This window comes from Mycetomoellerius zeteki, unplaced genomic scaffold (genome assembly GCF_001594055.1).
Source record: "Mycetomoellerius zeteki isolate Tzet28-1 unplaced genomic scaffold, Tzet1.0 scaffold182, whole genome shotgun sequence".
In the NCBI taxonomy this organism is placed as follows: Eukaryota; Metazoa; Arthropoda; class Insecta; order Hymenoptera; family Formicidae; genus Mycetomoellerius; species Mycetomoellerius zeteki.
This window is the reverse complement of record NW_017256778.1, coordinates 2,010,501-2,024,611: the sequence shown is the minus strand read 5'-3', so window position 1 is coordinate 2,024,611 and position 14,111 is coordinate 2,010,501. Positions and strand designations below refer to the sequence as shown.

General features: G+C 33.0%; 1 protein-coding gene across 1 annotated transcript in view; it reads right to left on the bottom strand.

Moving 5' to 3' along the window:
• Nucleotides 1–14,111, bottom strand: part of LOC108721705 (uncharacterized) — a 63,492-nt gene that overhangs the window by 5,837 nt on the left and 43,544 nt on the right. The window lies entirely within an intron of this gene.

Here is a 14,111-nt window from a genome sequence, read left to right as displayed (position 1 = left end):
GCGGTTTTATCTTTCAAAAAATTTTCTGAAATTCTTGTACAGATTTCTTAAATAATACGTCTTTGATTCTGAAATTTCAAGATTTATTTTGATAATTTAACGACATACACATTTTCAGACATTTTTTTATCGATTTTTCAGTAAACTATTTTAGGCTATTGAACTTTATTAGGCTATCTAATATTTTATCTGTGACTTTCTCATCAGTTTGGTTGATATATACAAACAGTGATTAAGTTTGCGAAACAGATCTCATTCATGAAGCAGACAGAATATTTGAGTCTCGGTTCGGTATATCGAGATATTTGCCTAGTAAATTAATTAATCTGTTGGTTAATAGCCGTTAGGCGGAGATTACACACTGATATTTAAACGTAAATGCATACGTTTGGAAATAAATAATTACTTTCAATGTAATTTCATGCGTTATAAGCAACATTGCAGAAGGTTAGTACTTTCCTGGCTAACTGAAGTCACAACATATTTTAATAATTAAAATAAATCGATCGAGTATCGGCAAAAGATTTTAATTAAACATATTCAAACGTATTAATATGATGAAATATTTTATCTTTTATAGTTAAAATTGTAATTTTAATTATGAAAGATACGTTTTTATATATTGTATTAAGAATTAATAACATATTTGGTATTCTTGTAACGCATTGAAAACAAATTGTGCTTCTTTTGATTAATATACGATAAAATATATTGGATAAATTGATCTTATTGCAGTTGCATGGTGCAACATTATGTTTGTATACTAAAAGAAAAGTATTGGATATTTATGTGATTATAATTGTGTGGTAAAATAATTATAGTTATATATTTATTATTACTGCTTACTATAATGAATTGTAATAATAATTATTTGTAGTTCTATACAAGATATATAGTTGGTACCGAAAATTGTTATAAATTATAACTAAATTGTTATTATAATTGCAACAATTTTTTTTCTCTCAGTGTGACGGTATTCGCAAAATTGTTCCAAATTTTTCAAATACTGTAATGAGTTTCGTAGCTATAGCAGGAATATAAATTCTTTCGTCTCACACACGTGCGAGACTTTCCGACGCGAGCAAAACGTATCCGGGTGAAGTTAGACAATCGCGCGTGTTAACGACTATTTAAGTGTCTCTCAGAAAGTGCATTACGTTATAGTGGCGCATGCAGTGGAAACGGTCGGCACGGCGGCTGTAACCTGTCCGCGGAAAAATACAACTACCCGTGGACGGAAGTATAGCCTCGAAGGAGGGTGTTGGATGAAAGGAGGACTCCTCCGCGGCGTCACTGCGACGCTCTGCAGGCAACGCGCGGTAAACTTTTGTTCGTCCTCCTTTTGGCCACCATAAAACACGTTAACGCCTGGCTACGGATTTTCCGCGCGTATATGTATAGCATATAGTGTAGTCGTGTAGACTGTAGAACACAGTCGTAAAAGGTATTGGGATACTTGGCGAGCCTCTGGGAATTTTCTCAGTTTCTACAGTTGTCGTAAACAACTCACCAAGTCATAACTTTCGTGTGTACACCCTTTCGCAATAACTCGTGATATCCATCAGATTTCACACGGTTGTACAAATCAAATAAAATCGTGGATCCTCCTTGAGACGATTGATTGATACCGTCAATGATAACAGAATAATGATACAAATCTTAATTCTATAGCTTTCTCAGTTGTTTTAGTAAGACTTAATTTGTGTACGTCAACATTTTCGTATATAACATATTAATACAAATAAGCAAAGAAGCCATATTCAGTCAAACCGAGTTTTTGTGTGAATAATATTTTTGTGTGAATTTGAACGAATTCCAGTCCAAGCAAACTACGCGTCGATTATTTGTTGGTGTTGAAATACCATCCTGAACTGAAGCTGGAGTACGTAATATCACTAACTACAAACAATTTAATATTATTGATGCTAATGAGCATCCTTTAAACACTGTGGAAAATTTAATGTATTAAATTTTAAGCATTTTCATTATTCTTGATTAAGGTAGTTAAGGAATCCGTAATAAATTGCGAGCTTTCAACGAGATATTCAACACAATCAAAAACAGAATCAAATAATAATAATCGAAAAGAATAATTGAAAACCGGAATTGAAGATAATCTCGTTGTCGCAGATAAAAAAGGTAAAAAATAATTGGAGAGATATAAAGAATTTTTAAAAGGTATAGCAAGTACTTATGCTGCTTCCGATACTTCTTTCGGCGAAACTTAATATCTCATGCACGTCCTTTTCTATACATAGCTGTTCTAAGTTTAGCGTATTTATGGCACACAATAATGCGAAGGATACAAAGTTTCGCGAGATGCTTGCACTTGGTGGAAGAAGCTCAAACGAGAGCGATGAACGCCGGATGAAGCCGGTAGAATCAACGAGCTAAATCGCAAAAGTTATCGCCGGTATTATCCGCGTGAAAGAAACGGTATGCGTTATCGTCGAAGCGCGAAACAGCGAACGATATTCTCATTTTTAGCCGTTTCTCCGTTTTCTTATTCACGACTCTGCTCGGTGAGAATCGATTATCGATACTGTGGGTAATTAATAGCTGCCTGGAGGTAATGAAAATGAAAGCTATGGACACGCGTCGTTTCCGTGCATATAACTGAGAGAGAGAGAGAGAGAGAGAGAGAACACGAATTTTCCCGATAATACTCATAATTCATTGTTTAAAATTAAGTCTGGTGATTACAATTTGTTTTCTTCTTTCATTTTCTAAATACAAAAATAAACGAATTTCACTTTATTCATTAAATATCAATGTAAAGGATAAAATTGAAAGTAATCTCCAAAATCGAAGATATTTTCTTCCAACAGTTTAATGGCGAAATAAAGAGAACAATTCCGAGTTTTCGATTTTTTTTTCATGCGAGCAGTCGCCGACAAATTAATTCGTGCTTTGCCACGCAGGCTACGTAAAGACAATTATTATCACTCGTGATAATAATAATAGGCGACCACCTTTTAGTGCTGCTCTCCTCCAGAATTTAACGAATAAGAGAATTCAACGTACTTTTATAACCGTGCTAAAAGTTTTTACCACGAGCGTAAACGTATTAATTAAGCGTTAATTTAGCATGTTTAAAAATGAAACGACACATAAGGCGATTATGCAGATACAAAACATAGAAGATGTAACGTTTTGACTCATTTTCATTTTTTTTTAAATGGAATTTCTTTTGTTAGCGTAACAGACCATGCCCCTCCAAATATCATTTTCTTTACAAACTTTGAAAATATTTAAAGATTTTATTTTATTTTTTAGAAATAGTATAAAATATTATTTAATATGTTAGAATTTTTTTTGACGGATAAGAAAGAAAAAATAAGTTTGTTATACATCTTCCTTAATTAAAAAAATTTTGTTGTTCATTTTGTTGTTTTACGAAGAATATGAGAAATAATAAGAAATTAAAATAGAAATTATTATTTATTGTAAGAAAATTCACATTTAATTTGCACATGAGATATTATTTTCCGTGTCAAAGTGTAAGTTTGGGATATTTTTTTCGGTATTCGTTGGAATTTTGATTTTTTTCGACAATATTTTTTTAGGTACATTGATGTACGAGAAACTCAACAAAATAATAAAAGTGACATATAATATAAATAAAGATTTCGAAATTTCCATATTTGAAAAATAATGCCCTGTAAAATAAAGCTGCGTGTTCTTTTTTCGATTTGCAATTGTAAAATATGACGGTATCCACTTGTTATCCTGTACTCATACAGCCGTGTCGTTTTGCTCTATACAGTTCGTAGTACCTACTCTGAAACTATAATGGAAGTCCTTTCGTATCTGACGTGTTCTTACGTGATTAAGTCCGGACCCGACTTCTCAAGGAGACGTGAAGTGTGAGATTCGTAGTTGGCTCTTTGGGTACACGACGGGAAACCCGGAGGTGAACGCCATCGTTGATTCCTTCTTGTGTCTAGTTAATGGAACTAAGAAGCTCGTAAACGTATTAACTGCTGCAAAGGACATCGGCTTTGATCCGCCTGTGACGAGTGCCTATCTTCGTCTTTGCTCTTTGAAAAGCGGTATGTGTAACTCGCTGTTTTAAGTGCAAAAATAAAGCTACTCTCTAAAATGTAAAATCATTCAAAATTAATAAATAGCGTGCATGCAGAAATTATTATTTAAACAAATATAAAGTTTTTTGACAGTCGAAATATGAAAAGATATTAAATGACGATGTTTTTATATTTAAATTGTGATACGCATTTTTGAAACATTGGCTTGCGTATATCAGCCATTTCAGTATTTCTTTTATTATCGGTTTCTGTTTTCGAACGAGAAAAGGAAACATTTGAGACGTGTCTAGTGATGATATTTCGATCGATATCTTTTCTTTTCATATATGTATAAGCTAACCGTAATATGAAGAAAATACGAATAATCTCGCAAGCATAACTGATCCGCATAGTCATTTGGATTTAGTGAACTCACGGACCCGAGCTCATCATACTGCGGACACTCGCAATAGATACACACATCCATTCATATACAGGCAAGTTTGTAAATGATAATCCAGCGAATAGTTGAAAGAGGAATAGATTAATCTAAAAAAAAAAAAGAATAAAAATAGGTTGAGATGTAGATGTATATAAATTTTTTAAAATAATTTATAAATTTTCTAAAATAATTATTAAGTTTAATATATATATATATAATTAATCCTTACGATACCAGGTACAAAATGGTGCTTCATCAGTCTGGGTATCTTGAATCTGTCCATTTTTTTACATATTTATGATTTTTAAAATGATTTTTAAAAATCTCTAAAAATTCGCGAATATATTTTCAACTTTCTAGAACAAATGGAAAATGATAAAATGTAGTATATAATTTAATTTGTTGAACTTGCGAAAAATTTGCACGAAAAAAATTGGTCGGACACGAAATATCAAGGATAGTAAAGGTCCATATCATTAAATATTTGTTAAATTTAATAATTTAATATAATTAAATTTAATAAAGTTAAATTTAATGTAATTGATTTAACATATTTCTATTTAATATAAAAATCTATAGAGAAGAGAAAAAAAGAGAAATAAAAGTCATCAGAGAATGTAATGCAATGTAATGCAATGTAATATACAGATATAGCCTAACATTTTATTTCCTTTAAAAAAATGAAAGAGAAAAAGAGAAGATTTGCGAAAGATGCATCAAGAACTTGTCGGACAAGCGACTTAAAAGTCTTCTTTAGGAGATGCATTCTCGCTAAATGAGTCTCGTAACGAGGTTCCTCGCCAAACTCTCGTAACGGGGTGTCCTCCTTCGAGCTTCTTGAAGTGCGCCAAATTTTATGTCTCGTTATAACGACGGGGAGATAAAAGCCACGCGAGTTTGGAGAACGCTTATCTCGCCGTTCATAATTTCGAAAATCGGACAAGTGGGACACGACCGCAAGAATGGATAGTAAGTTTTAAGCTGTAAAGTCCTCGCGGAGTTTACTCGTCGTTAATAGCGCGCCATTGCGGTGTCAAGAGGATCAAGTGGGTGTCGGGGTAGGGGAAAGAGGTACGAGGAAACTCCAATAATGAATGTAATTCACAGTCGCGGTTGTGTGTCCGGTTTAAAGCCGCACGTCGAACACTATACCTCTCTGTGCTAGGCTAAAGACACTTTCCATCTTTCTGCACTTGTGCGTGTACGGAAGTAATAGACGAGGAAAGGGGACTTGAAAGACGGCGGGACCAGAGCGACACCGCGTGCGAGAGCATTGTCAAGTTTTCGTATAAATTTCTCCTCGACGTGAATTCAAAGACCGCCGCGGGGAGGTTCGTATAAAGCCGAGCCGGAAGGGTAGTCGAGACGAAACGAGAGCGGCGAGGGCTGGCCTAAAGAGCAGGTGGCATTCGAGACTACAGTACCCCCTTGTGTCCCCTCCTCCCTTCACTCCTCTTCTTGTCTTTATCTCGGCTGTCTCCTCGTTCTCTTAATTCCGGTGCGATTAACGATCCGCGCTGCTGAGAAATTAGTCCGTCTTGTTTCTGTCCTTTGCTTTCTCCTCCTTTTCTCGCGCTTCTACTCACTTTTTCGACGTGTTGGCGTTTCAATTTCTTCTTACTTTTCCTCCCAATTATCACACCCTTAAACATGAGGTCTTTCATCGAACGATCCATCTTCGTCTTTTTTAAAGCTTGACAAAAGAGCAATGATAATTCAATCCGTTCAGTTAAAAATAAGAAAAATTTTGTTATTTTTAACTTCCATGTATATTAAAATATAAATTAATCCATTTCCGTGGTTGAATTACTTTCATTTAAAGTAACCAATATTCATATTGTTATGCATTTAATAGTAAATAATATTCGAAATTTTTGTTAAATTTAATATTTTTGGTTAAATTGTTTAATTTTATTGTTTTAAAGTTAAATTAACTCTCCATCAGCAATGTGAAATTTTCATCTTTTTTCTGCAATCTGTATCTTCAAACTTCAGTACAGATTCTTACATATTGTTCTGGCCTGAATAAAACTCTGAAAGAATTCTTACACTTGTATAAGAATGATAAAAGAATTTCAACGAGTTTTTATTATTATAGAAGTGGATTACATTTTACTTATTTTTTACAGATTTAAATTTATCTACTAAAATTTATAATAAAAAAATCGACTGTGCTTTTAGAGTTCAATACTGATATCGATGGAGGGTTAATGACACACATTGAGTAGATGACGACCTACAGAAATGGTTAAAAATAACTCGAATTGTGTATGAGTATATTTTGACATTGTGAATTTAACAATGTATTAGGAATGAAAAATAAAGTTAATATATCACATAACGATATGTATATTCATATATCTTACGGTTAAAGTGTCAGTAGTAGAATTCTATAGACTCTATAGAGGCTTATAATCGAAGAATCAGTATATGTCCTCTTTTATATCATGCATAACAAAGTTTGTGGTGTATTTATTTTGCAATGAACGCAGCACCGCTTTTTTGTTAATTAGTTTAATCGAGTGGCGATGCGCTTAACAATGAACCGTAAAAAGAGGCAATTTTCTAGATGTTGAACAATATTATTTAAGAAGAAAATTCCGATTCTTTCTCGCCGGGATTGAGATATGTCATCATTAACGTTATTTTATGTAAGCTGATTAAAAGGAAATAACGAGAAATATTATAATTATCGTAGTGATTGCGTTCTGAATTATGCGTTTCGGAATTATCAATACGCTTGTCACGATGGACAAATACCGCTCGTTTGTTTCATTTCTCGTTGCATCGCAACGCGCATGTATTCCCCTGACTCTTTTAATCCCTACCGGTCGGAACGTTAATTTCGCCATTTTCTGTCTTCAATTGTATAAGCCGTTCGTTAAATGTAAATTTTCCGCGTGTGACAACACGTTACGGGAGGTTATATCTAACGACAGCCGTATGCGTGGTTTAGATTCGCGCCGGATTAGACTTAATGAATTTACGCCATTTCGACGGTCCGAATGTCGACGACGAGGAGATGCGCTAACATATGGGACATTTAGTCGGAATTAAGGACGACCTTTGTTCTCGCGAGCCGTTGCGCTCGCCACACGTGAATTCGCACGTCCGCGCACATTTTGTTTTGAGTAATGAGCACGCACGCCGCAATTGGCGCAAATACTAATGCAGAAAGAGCTGGAGGGGGGAGTGAAATAGGGAGAAAGAGCTTTTGTCTAGCCGGAAAATGGCGGTACCTCGTCTGTCGAATGGCCGGACAATAATTTACGTTTTTGTCACGAGAGACAGACGAGAACTAGCCAGACAGTCTATATTTGTTTTGATATATTCGTATTGCAATGTAGAATAATATTCTGTTATTTTATACGGATTATATTGGGATGCATCAAATCCATATTTCAAGGCTTTTTTCGATTAATTTGGAGTCGATTTTTTCGGAGCTCATGGTAGATCCATTGGATACCTAGGTACATAAATCTATTGGATACCCTATTCAATTATAAATCTAATATGAAATATATATAAGGAGATTCGTAATCTAAGAATCATATTAAAGTAAAAGGCAGAAAGAAAGTCTATATGAGCCCAATGTAGTTAACGGTACGTAAATTATTGCGTAGATTTGTCTTTTAGTAATTAATTAGTAAAATCTCATACACATCAGGTACAACTCTAGTTTGGGGCTTCTTATATAATGTGAGATTGTCATCAAGTTCAGATCAAATCTTCTATCCTTTGCAGTCCAAATACCAGTCGAGTATTTAAAATAATTAAAGCCGTCATGTTAAATTAGTTGAAATCATCTTAAAATGTTCATAAATCAATCAATAGATCTTAGTAGAGGTGATGACTATGATAACCATGTTAACAGAATGTAATTATTGCTGAATATACGCAATAATTATAATACATTGTGAATTTACGCACCGTTAATTAAGTTGGCACATATAGATCTTCTTTCTATCCTTTACACAATTATATAATAAATTTCTTTATCAAAAATGCCAATTCAATTTTATATATAATATATGTGCAAATTTGAATTATTCTTATTAAAATATTCTTATTCATTCTTATAACACACTATTTATTTTTTTTATACGTTTATGTCATTTTGGTTCATTAAATTAATTAATGCCTTCTGGTTAACATAAATTAAATTAGTCTTTACGGACCCAGCGTCAATAATTATGTTACAAATTTTAATAATATTGCACAGTTAGCTTCAAATATCTATTTTTGACATATTTTTGTATGTTTTTTACAAATTTTTCAAATCATTTTGTTAATAAATGTACGATAAAAGTTTTTTTTTTAAATTATACATATTTTGTAGTGTAAACGCATGTTGACTCTCGTTTATCTTTAGATTACTTTCGTTAATGATGAGAACCTAGGAGCTTTTCCGATGCTTTTAGTTAATTAACAATTATACGACCGACGGTGCGAGAAAGAACGGAAGCGGACGGCGAACGAAAACCAGTAAGGCGGACGAACAGGTCGCCTTTGTAAAACGAAGCTCGTCGAAAGGAGCCATCTCTTATTGGAATTAAATAATTTAATGCGCCGCGAGCTTTTCCGGAAATTCCGAGCGAGTTCTACTCAGCATCTAAATTGAAACTTCGGCCTTCGATATCCTTTCGCGAGCGAAACAAAATAACATGCATTGTTGAATTAACTTTCAAACATTACAACACTTTCCCCGACACGATTGTGTCGCACACAGAAAGCTTCGTTTGCGCGGCGTTTCTTGTTTCGTTTGTCTACTATTTTCGTAATCCGATTAAAATTTTATCTAATTCCGACCCTCGTGTCGTCGAAACAGTCGGACGCTTTTATGAATTTTATGATATTCGCGAAGATAAAAGTTTTAATTTTTGTTTAGTTTGTAATAATTTTCATGTATTTGTTTTTGTTACTCTGCGCGATTTATATGAAAGATTTTGTACATAGATCTTATACACATGAATGCGCCATCTTTCTCGTTAGATAGAAACAGACAATAAATGCGTTGTATCTTCTATCCTTCGTTGTATCAAATGTACGACATGCGCGTGCTCGAAATGACATATAAGAAACGATCAACAATTTCAAATATATAACGCAATGACATTTTAACCGAAATGAGTTATAATTTACGAAGTGTCTTGCAAAAATGATAAGACGATGTGGTGTATATTGAAGAAAGAATGGCAATATTTCCTTTCATTCGTAAGTACTTAATGAACGATTACGTTTTAAAATGGTAATAAAACATAATTGAAGTTTATACATATTTATATAACATTATGCCCGAGTTTGCGCAGTAGTCTCATTCTGATAAAAGGACAGAAGATATACTCTCTCGCTTTGTCTATTCGGTCCTCTGATTATAGCCACAAGACGTATTCACATGTTTATAAGATATATGATTTTATATAATTCTTGTCAGAGATATTTTTAACAAACATGGCAATAGAAACTTTTTGAGTAGGAAAAAAGGTGATGTAATATTTTTAAACGTTGAATTATTACGATGGTTTTATTTACGATTATTTACATTGTTAAAGTTGTAGTTAAAATTGTATTTTTTTGTACTTTTGGCTTTATACTCGTGATATATCTCTGATTTTACAAAGTGCCTCATTTATATTATATCGAAATTTAACGTAATGCTCAATATTGAAATTTATTACTACTTATTTGTTACACTAAAGATGACCAAAATTGTGGTATTTAATTTTGGTCAAAACGTCTGTAATTGTCAATTATTATTAATAATACACATAAGTTTTACACATTACCATCCAGTGTCGGCTTATATTGGCTTGCATTATTGACTTATTTTTTATTAAAAATTGTAGTTAATATAAAGAAAAAAATAATATTAATATTACTTAGGAAATATCGCAATAACAACGTATGTTTTGTAAATAACAGCGTTGTTTTAACATTTGTCAAATGTAACTTTGCAATAATTAAACAATGTTACATGCGGCATTTTAATAAATTTATCGAAATATAATTTAATCATAGGCATTTCATGCGGTAATTATTATTTCAACATAATTAATGAATTTTGCAAATTCGTTCGTTGCAAAAAGTGGCGTTTAATCAATGCTTCGTTGAGGAAAATCATTTCAGAAGATCCATAATAAAATTTGAGAAGAGTAGACGATTTTTCGTACACGGCGTGTGTAACAACTTTGATATCACTCGAGCCGTTCCATTAAATTTTCGCGCTTCACGCTCTTGTGTACCGGCGGTGAGATCTTTTCTTCTCGCCTTGGCCCATTTCCCCCATCCTGGCGATAAATTTCACCGAAGTTCTCGCGCTTGTCATTTTCGCAATGACATACAATACACGATGCCTCATGCATCTTTGCAAAATCTTCCGAGAGCCGGTCTCGTCTTGAAAAATTGAAACGCGATTCATGGTTTATTCCTTCGCGTCTGTCCGAGGTGTTGTTTTCCTTCACGTCTACCGTGTGCGTGCGAGACAATCGATTTTCGCGGTTTCCAGGAAAAAGTTTCCCGCGGCGATTCTCTTCGGCGTCGCAACGGCGAAACTAAATGGCATTTGTGGCATCAGTGGTGAAGCGAGAGAAATCTACGACGGTCGGGGGCAACTCGACGTATTTCTGCCCCCGTTAGTAATCTGTAATGTGATTTATATTCTTAACCCTCTGATAAGGTCGGGGTTGAATGTGACTTTACGGTTTCATCAATCAAAATGTTTTTTGCTTTACTACAATTATTTAATGTCCGTTAGTAACTTGTGTATTTTTTTGCTTAAACTGGAAAATAATAGCAAATTCGGTGCACGTTAAAAAGTCGTTGTACGTTGCGTTGATTTAATCTGTGTAAAAATATAAGAGTGAAATATTTCGAATAGTATATTTCAAATTGTAAAGTACATATTTTACTTAACAGCACAATAAAATGCATTAAGGATTCAATCCGTATTTACTGTTAGATTAATTGTAAGCAATTCATCTATTATAGAAATGGATTAATTTAAATTTTGACACACAGAAATTAAAAGTAATAAAATGTTATTTAATTTAAGGGATTGGGTTAGCATTGATCCTTGATATCTAACATAGGTTGATACATTTTGAAAATAATTTTATCGTTAGAAGATTAAATTCAGAATATTGATACTTATATTCAGTGCCGAATATATGTAACATATATACAGTGGCGTGCAATATTTTAGCACAAAAAACAACTTTTTCCTTTAGCAAAATTGTATCCAGTAAGTAGTTTTTGCAGGAGAGTAGATTGAAGTTATAAACAATTTAAATAAGCACAAAAATTATTTATCGGACGCATTTTGTTAAAGGAAAAAATTGTTTGTTTTAGCATAAAATATCACGTCTTGTACTTCGCGGGCGTGAATTTTGAAACACCCTGTATATTGCACTATATAAATTTCTATGACCGAGAAACATATTAAGAAAATTATTGTAAGATACAGAGGCGAAATACAAAAAATGCGAAAGAATTAATACATGAGGAAAGCTCAAATAATTTTTCTTTAAATTCTATGAATACGATAATATTTTCGCGCGCTCTTACGACGTTCTCGTCTGCTCTTTATTGTTTCTGTTGTTACGTCATGGTTGAGTTTGTCGTGCATGAATTTCCATTTTATTTTTCTTGTCTCTCGATTGGACTATAACTTCTACGAAATTATGGATCGTTTTTTTCCTTGTCTCGAAAAAGAGAAAACTTTAGTCTCTCTACGAACGAAAGTTAACTTCACACTGTCCTAAAGTACTCTTGGCCATCACGTTGGTTTTTTCCCTCTCTCGAATCGACAATGAGAGATACATAAAACATTACTGAACTCCGATTTCCTAATCTCGCCCGGTTCTATTATCTGGGTCTTCTTTCTTAAAAATGTTTAGTTGAAATATTTCAGTTCATATGTGTTACAATTCGTTACACTCAATTTTAAACTTTGCTAATACGTAGCTAATTAACATTGACATCTTCTTATGTACGATAATCGAAAGATCTCTGCATAAAGTAAGGCAGTAATAAATAAAGATATTCTGTAATGATTAATATAATTTTATCTCGTTTACATTTATTGAAGTTTACTTTGATTATAAGAACGGTTTAATGTCCATTTCTACCAAGTAGATTAACTTTAATCTTGGTTTAACTTACTCTTTATTCTTTTTTAATTCTCAGAAATGCATACTTTCCGAGATATTAGACCATTTTCAGATTTTTGATATATTTTTAAATGATCATTACTCGGTTTCTAAGGCCCATTGGCGCGAACGGCTTTACAGGTGTTCATTTGATAGGCTCCTCTAACATCGCTGCAAGTTTGATGAAAATCGGTGAAGAGCAGAGCGTAGCCTCTCCTTGTAAGATTAAAGTTAATGTACATTGATAGAAATGAGCATAAATCACATATCATTTGTTGAGAGAATTGAAGTTGTGTTTTTATGTGCATTAAAAATATTTTTTAAAAATATTTTTTTAAATTAACAAAGTTCGTAATCAGTTAAGTGATGCTAGATACTTTTATTACGTTTATTTTCTCTACAATGGTGTAATTTTATGAGTATTGATGTAAAGCGAAGTGCATGCAGATTAAACTCGGTTTTTTCATATTTATCATTAATATTATTTTAATCATCAACACAAACGTATGCAAAGCGTGAAACAATAATCTCTGTTTTTATTTCAATATTGTAAAGTAAGAGCTTTACAATCCGCTTTTATATGTATTTTTTCGTCATTTCGCACATAGTTCGCTATATAACAGAAGTTAAACATGCCGTAATAAATTCTTAAATACCACACTTCGAGAACAATACATTTAGGTATGTTCATCATACCCAATTCAATTTAATCAATTTTTTTCGTAAAAATGAACATACGATAAACAATTGTTTTTAATCAAACCGTCAAACATTGAGGAATATACGGTATCAAGCAAATGCATATGAAAACAACGATTTTACTTGAAGTATCTAAAAATGTAGGTAAATACAAAGCAGAAAATAATTTTGTTGGACTGTCAAAATAATTATGTAAAAAACTCAAGCATGATGAGAGTAATGCTTTAAAAAATTTTGATATTCTCGCAACCAATTTGAGCGTTTTATCTAATTAATATAATTATTTTGATGATTCAACAAAATTATTTTAGCTCATAAATTTTTAGATATTTTAGCAAAATCGTCCTTTCCGTGCATGTATCTTTATTAATGAAAAAGTTACAAATAATTAAAAAAGCACTGAAAACATTAGAAAAAGAAAAGCTGGAAAGGGCATTGGAAAAAGAAAAGCTATGCCATACCGATATAAGGATTAAAAATCGTTTGATTGAATATAATGCGTTCGGCATATAATATCAAGCATTGGAACGTGACATAAAATCGCGCGATGCATAATCCGCGATTTTAAAACATTGATGCATCGATGAGATCGCGTTCGTCACAACATCGTTGTCACTGAGTGTACAATATCGGTGAGACGTTACTTTAAAAAAATACGCAAAAATTCTCCGCGTGGAGCATATTGGTGGGCAACAGGGATTGATCTGAAGGATAAAACTTGGACGAGCGAGAAATTAATCGCGACTGATCCGTCTCTTCCGCTTCTTCAGCGTCGTGGATGAATGATGCATAAAACAT